At 44.5% G+C, this 7,300-nt stretch overlaps 1 long non-coding RNA gene across 1 annotated transcript; it reads left to right on the top strand.

Annotated features, from left to right (window-relative positions):
- Positions 1-398: 398 nt before the first annotated feature.
- Positions 399-6,631, top strand: LOC123808599. Its single transcript, XR_006783806.1, has 2 exons — positions 399-753; positions 4,723-6,631. It is a non-coding gene; the product is annotated as an uncharacterized LOC123808599 (long non-coding RNA).
- The last annotated feature ends 669 nt before the right edge of the window (positions 6,632-7,300 follow it).

The raw sequence follows: 7,300 nt of genomic DNA, 5'->3' as shown, positions 1-7,300 counted from the left end.
AGCCCAGGGCTCTCTAATGCTAAGCATGGGTGTAAACTCAAACACTGTTCAGTTCCTATGCGGGGGAGGGAAATGGCTCCTCACCTAAATCCATCCACAGCTCTCAAAACGCTGCAAACTCGCCAGCGTGCACCACAGCCTCCCAAGCAAGCATGTGGCCAGCCTTCACCTCATCGTACTTCTTTAAGGGGCAGAAAAACGGGGCAGACCCAGGACCGGTGGCTTGAAGAGGTTCACTCAGAAAGGTAGAGGAAGTGGTGGTGCCTGGGCCCCCTGTCGCCCTCTCACCTCAGAGATCCTTCCACCGGATAGATGCCGCCCACCTCCGAAAACCGTGATGTGGTTGGAACGGTGTCCGTGTAAAAATAGCCAGGCCCTTCTTACCCCACACTGCTCTGCAGCTCTGTCCAAAGCCTGTCTGCTGCCCTGGTTGACTCGGTCCTGGAGCTGCTTCCACCCACCTCTGGCACTGATGGGGGCAGCTCGGCCTGCCGTCCTCAGGCTCCCTCCACACCTGGGGAACAGAGTTGACTGGCCCTCAGATCTCATGTTGAGTGCAGAGCGTGTGGCCCCGCCTGGGCCCCTCAGCAGAGAACTTTCAACTCCGAGTTGCCTCCAGCTCACAGGCCCCTCCTCTGACCTGAGCTCCGACTGACCCCTGGTGGACTTGGGTGATCCCTCAGAGCCCACAGCATGAGGGTGCCTTGGGAGGACCAGGTAGGCCTGAAGGTCGGTCTCAGCAGAGACGTCCAGGTGAGCAACATGGGGGGCTAGAGTATCCTCAGCAGGTGGCCAAGTGAAGCATCTGGCGGAGGATGTGGGTACAAGTGTGGTGCGCGTTTGAAGGGAGTGGGGTGGTCTGGTGCTCTGCCAGGCCATAAGACTTCTGCAAACAGCAGGAAGCTAGTGGGCTGGACCCCCTGAGGGATGGGCAAGGCAAGGACCTAATGCCGCTGGCTTTAAACACACACCCTCTCTGGGCTGGAGCTTGGGGACTGGGGGAGGAGGCCAAGTTGGGAACCGTGCCCTAGGAGTTAGGTCTCCAGGCAACTGAAGCAGGTCCAAGAGCAGCCCCTGGCTAAGGGTGCCAGGGTGGAGCTGCGTTAGTGATGTGGGAGCAAGGGCCTGCCTTGCCCAGTCAGATCTGGAATCCAGAGCCTTGGACTTTAATGGCAATGTAGGACACATGAGACAAGATCTTGAGCCAAGGAAGAGAAATATTCAGTATATTTTGTCTAGCATATTCAGATTTTGTAGTGAGAAAATATTTCAGAATGAAATATTTCAGAATGAAATATTTTTCATTCTACCGTGTTGATAGAAAAAGAAGTCAAAAAAGACTTTTGCAAAAAATGTTTAAATGTATTTTAACTTTTCATTATGGGATACTTTAATCCACTTCTATCACCTGGATTATTTTGAAGCACAACCCAAACATTAAATCATTTTACCTATAAATATTCCAGTAAACTTCTCTAAATTTTAGAACAGTAATTCTCAAGCCAGGGCAATTCTCCCCCATCTCCCAGAGGACATTTGGCCATATCTGGAGACATTATTGTCTTGGGGCGGGGGGAGGGCGCTGTTATTGGCATCTAGTGGCTACAGTCCAGCGGTGCTGCTGAACATCCTCCCTTGCCCAAGAAGTGCACCTGACAACAAAGAATGGTTTGACCCAAAAATACCAACAGTGCTAAGGTTGAAAAACCATACTTTAGAGTCTAAAGATAAGAGCACTTTAAATAAATAACTACAATATTATTAGCATACAAAACATTAACAATAATTCCATGATATCAAGTAACCAATTAAAATTAAAATTTCCCTGATTGTCTCTAAATTTTTTTAATGTTTTTGTTTAAATCAAGATCCAAATAAGGTTCATACATTTCAATTGGTTAACATATTTCTTAGGTCTTTTTTAATCTACAGGTTCTCATCTCTCTTTTTTTCTTGTAATTTATTTATTATAAAATAAATTTATTGTTAGTTACAAAAGAATACATAAATACATTCTCTATATCAGAATTGAAACATTACAGGTAAAGCTAGAATTTCCCTGCCACTGATACTCCAATCCTAGTCCTCCCCAAGAAGAGTAATTAATTTATCCAATTTCTATGTCTCTCAGTTAAGATTATGTTCAGGTATGTATTTCAAAAGACAAACAAACAAAATGATAAGAACAATGAAAGCTTCAAGTTGACTTATTTTTCAGGAAAACAAGTCCAAAGGTAGACAGTCCAAGGCTAGTGTGGCAGCTCCGGGAAGGTTTTAGGGTCCCTCATCCTCACGGACCAAAACAGCTAACGGAGGATCAGCCCTCTTCCCTGCACTGCGGGCAGAGGATGGAAGAGAGGTGAAGAAGAGCATCTCCCACTGTGTGAGTTCACTAGTGCTGCCGTAACCAAGCACCACAAACTGAGTGACTTACACCACAGAAATGTATCGTCTCATCATTCTGGAAGATAAAAGACTGAAACCAAGGTGTCAGCAGGAGCGGTTCCTTCTGAGGACTGAGGACAGACCCGTTCCTTGTCCCTCTCTTTCCTCCTGGTAGTTTGTGGCAATCTTTGATATTCCTTACCTTGTAGCAGCATCACTGCATCCTCTGCCTTGATCTTCACATGACTCTCCCCCCACCCCGCCCCGTGTGTGTCTGTTCAAATTTTTCCTAATTATAAGGACACCATTCATACTGTATTATGGCCCACACTAATGGCCTCATCTTAACTAATTGCATCTGCAAGGACCCTATTCCAAATAAGGCCATACTCTGAGACAGTGTCTGAGATTAGGGCTTCCACATATGAATTTTGGGGAGACTCAGTTGAACTCCTAACACTCTCCCATAGGAAGATTTTAGAGAAGTCTCTTACACCTCTTTTCTTATACTCCGGAACCTGGCCAGAACTTAGTCTCATGGCCACACCTCGCTGCAAAAGATGTTCGGGAAGTTGGGCTTTAGCTGAGTACATGGCCATTCTCCCAAAAAAGTCAGTTTCCTGTTATAGAAAAAAAAATGGAAAATGAATGTCAAGGCAACAACTAGCAACCTGTCATAGAATGTGTCCTACTAGACATTTTTCTCTGTGTTGCAAACACATCTATGTACCTTCCCGTAGACATGCCTAAATTTTGGATTCTTCATCCAGGCAGCTTTGCCCACTAGGAATCAGGCAGTGCCCAGGGTTTCCTGTTTTTATCTGTAATCCCCAGAACACTCTGTAAACACAGGCAGCCTTAGTTTATGCCTCAGGGACCCTTATTTGCAAAAGGTCCTTTCAAGACACCATTCCTAATTTTAGATTTTAAACTTTGCATTCTTTTCCTTTAAAAGGTCTGTAAAATTACGCAAGCCTCAGATCCTGGATCTGTCCCTGCCTACGAGATAGACATTAGTATCCTCATTTTATAAATGAGGAAACTTGAAGCACAGAGAGGGCAAGTAGTTTGTCTGAAGTTATGGAGGCTGTAGTGGGGTTCAGTTCAAACCAACTGTCTAGTTCCAAAATTCAGGCTCTTTCCTTGTGCCTTGCCCACCAATGGATGACAAAAGCACCCCAGGATGCTTTCTGCAGTGTGGGTCCTTGGCCACAGTCCCATGTGGCTGTTTGGATTCCCCAAGAGTTGGGGTCCATCCTCAGGGAGCACACGGTGTTAGTTTCCTAGAGCTTCCGTAACAAATTCCCACAAACAAAGTGGCTTTAAAACAACAGAAATGTATTCTCTCGCAGTTCTGGAGGCCAGAGTCTGAACTCAAGGTGTCCCCAGGGCCACACTCCCTCCAAAGGCTCTGGTGGATAATCTTTCCTATCTCTTTCAGCTTCCGGTGGCCCAGGAGTCCCTTGGCTTGTGTCTGCATCTCTCTGCTTCTGTCTTCACAAGGACTTCTCCTCTGTGTCTGTATTATCTCCTCTTTTCTCTCATTAATACTTCGCATTGGATTTGGGGCCCAACAGTCTAAGCCAGGATGAGCTCATCTCAAGAGCCTTCATTTAATTACATCTACATAGATCCCTTTTCCAAGTAAGGTCACATGCACAGGTTTGGCGAGGGGCTGCCACTCAACCCACTACATACGGCATCCCAGAGTATCAGGTACCATCTCCAGGACCTGGGTAGGAGGTAGGAAAATATAGCCACACACACTCTTTCTGGTCCATTTTAATTGCTGATGGCAAAAGGGACTGTGGCGAAACTGTGGGGACAGTGCTACTTACTTTGGGAAAGCATAAGTGACTCAATGGCCCACGGCCTGCTTAAAGTTGAAGAAATTCTGAAAGTTTGGGCAAGGATGGGCATGCAAGAACCAAGCTTTTGTAGTAAAATGGTAAACTATGTTGGCATATTTTCCAGTGTTTACTCTCCCTTTTAGAGACATTCCCTGTGAAGTGAATCTTAAATTCTGAGGCCAAGTCAGGAGGAGCACAGGAAGACAGAGGATGAGAGAAACATTTCTAATTTATCAAGCTACTCGTCTCATGGCCTCACTTCTTACTTACAGCGCAAGGTCTTGGCTAGGGGTAATGGCGGGAATCCACTGATGCCAGAATTCGGAGGGGAGAGAAAGAAATAGTTTCAGATCTATACCTGCCACCATGACCTTTGATTTGAGTTCAGTTTCAGCAAGTGTTTACTGAGAGCTTACAGAGCACCAGGCAGGTTTACTTTCCTCAAACTCACAACCAACTAGGTATTATTACTTTCTCTACTTTACAGATGAGATGCTGAGATTAAGGGATTTGCCCAAGATCACAGAGATCACAGAGCTGTAAGTGGTTAAAGCTGGAGTTTACAAAGTGTCTTTTGATTCCTAACTCAGTGCTCTTTCTAAGAGAGCACAGAAGATGAACATTCTGGAGAGGAGGCTGAGATGGGAGCAAGCCCGTCTCCCACCCGCCCCAGTTGGAGTTCCCTCCCGTTTGAAAGCAGAGCTCGCTGCAGCAGGAGGCCTGTGATCAGCGTTTCTGTCGTCTCCAAACCAACTGCGAGAAACTGCCTAATTAAAGTCTGCAGCATGCCCAGAAGCCTCTGCAGCTGCCAGTTGTTGCCTGTGCATTCTCAGCGCCCGATGATGAATATTCTTCATGTTTATGTGGCACGATGCTCTCTGCTCCAGGAGCATGAAGTATTAGTGAGCCAATTGCACCATCCACGCAGCTCCAGAGCGACCAGCAGGCATCCCTGTTCTAATTTATGAGGGACCAGCATGTGCAATCAATAGGTGCCCCACAGGTTATTAAAGAAGAGAAGGATGGCCCCGGAGGCCCTGTTTACTAACAGGGAAATGGTCTCCTGGCAGCTTCTGGCACATGGCCTGAGAGAGATTTACATTTGCTTTTCCGTCCAGAAACAGGGGCCTTCCCTTTTCATCTCAGCCCTAAACCTGAGAACAAGGGGCTGGTGGAGGCACAGACAGAAAATGCCCTTCTCTACACTGGAATCCCGGAGGGGGCTCGGGGAACCAGGGGTCTGAGGGTAGGGACCAGCCCAAAGGTTCCATCAGGCCATTTATGTTTTGAGCCCCAGAAAACAATAACATCCCAGGATCTGGGTTGAGACATAGCGGGTGGAAGTAGATGGATGGTGTGCAGTCACGCCAATGAAGCAAAAAGAAATAGGCGATTCCTACCAGGACACCAGAAGGGGAGGTGGTCCTTGATCAGCCCTGCAAGGCTTTGGGGATGTTATTATTCACATCTTTTGCCTTTTCTCTTTGTTTTGGGTCCCTCGATTTCAGGAATCTGCAGTTCTTTTGCAGTTTTCTTAACAGGTTTGGAGAAACAGGGCAGGTTGGGTTTAAAAATAAAACAGTAACAGCATTGGCTTATTTGGGTTACTTGAGTGGAGTGGAAAGAAGAAGCTCCCTCCAGCTCCTGTCTGGAAGGCAGAGCAGTGTAATGTAGCGGCGCTTGCTCAAACTCGCCCGTGTCAGCACCACTTTCCACTCTGAAAATGGATGTAGTTTATGTCTATCAGTAGAAAATCTAAAATGTTTATTAAATAATGTTAAAATAACAATAATAAAGCCATTACATATTAACATCAATAACATAGTGTATTAAAAAAATGTATCTTCCAAAACAAAATTAAATTCGGGAAGAGTGACTTTTTTTAACTTAAAAAAATTTTTTTACGATTTAAAGAAAACGTCTGGATTAATAGAAAGTAAGTGGATTCTCATATCTGCAGTCAACATGTTGCAATATGTTGCTTTGGCTAAAGTATATGAAGCCAATCCAGCTTTACACAGATATGTGGCTAGAAAAACAAAAAGCATTTAATAGTCTTTTAAAGTAATATAGATATTCATTTTGATACTGTACTAAAATATAACCAGCTTCCTTTTTTTAAGATTTTATTTATTTATTTTAGAGAGAGGGGAAGGGAGAAAGAGAGGGAGAGAAACATCAATGTGTGGTTGCTACTCACATGGCCCTCACTGGGGACCTGGCCCACAACCCAGGCATGTGCCCTGACTGGGAACTGAACCAGCGACCCTTTGGTTTGCAGCCCGCACAAATGTAACCAGCTTCTAAAAGGCTAGTTGCAATGTGGAATCTGAAAGCATAGCAGTGAACTTTCTTTCTGTTACATTAAAATCCACTGCCTTATTGTGTACTTTGAATGGATCTTTTACTCATGTATGATTGTGTGATACCATGCATTGGTCACTGGAAAATGTTGGTTTATTAAGTTATGCAGATATCCCAAAACTTCAACACATTCTCTTATTCAATGTTTTAAAAATTACGTTCATTCATGTCACTGTCAATCTCGTCAGAAAAGTCCTTGAGTACTGGCAAGCTCTCAAGCTCCTCAATACTAGATTCAAGTTCTCAAAAATTCTAATTTTCACGTAGAAGCTCAAATTTTATCATTGGCAATAAATACTATCAGTTGTTTTCCTTGAAGTGACAGGCTCCCTTTGTTCATTTTGAGAAAATGTCTGTCAAATAGCCAATCTGAAAAAGCATTCTTTGTCATTTAGTCCTTCAAGCAAAAAAAAAAAAGTTCCATGAAAAAAATGGCTAGTTCCCCACTCACGGCTCTATCACTAACTACTTCCCTGAGAGGTAGCCATCATATTTTGGAATGCAGTAAAGGTACTTTATGCATACTTTCCATTTCATTACACAGAACATTTTGAAAAGTGTCAATATTTGAAAAGATTAATCGTTGTCACTATTTCATCAAAGACAATCAGCTTTTTTTTTTTTACTGCAAATGTGTGGTAACGACAACTAATGCAGCTTGTTGCCCGCCTTGATTCTTGCCTGTGCAGAAGCTGGGAGTT

Source organism: Phyllostomus hastatus, unplaced genomic scaffold (genome assembly GCF_019186645.2).
Source record: "Phyllostomus hastatus isolate PE091 unplaced genomic scaffold, TTU_PhHast_1.1 phas_scaffold_501, whole genome shotgun sequence".
In the NCBI taxonomy this organism is placed as follows: domain Eukaryota; kingdom Metazoa; phylum Chordata; class Mammalia; order Chiroptera; family Phyllostomidae; genus Phyllostomus; species Phyllostomus hastatus.
This window is presented reverse-complemented; position numbering and strand designations above follow the sequence as displayed.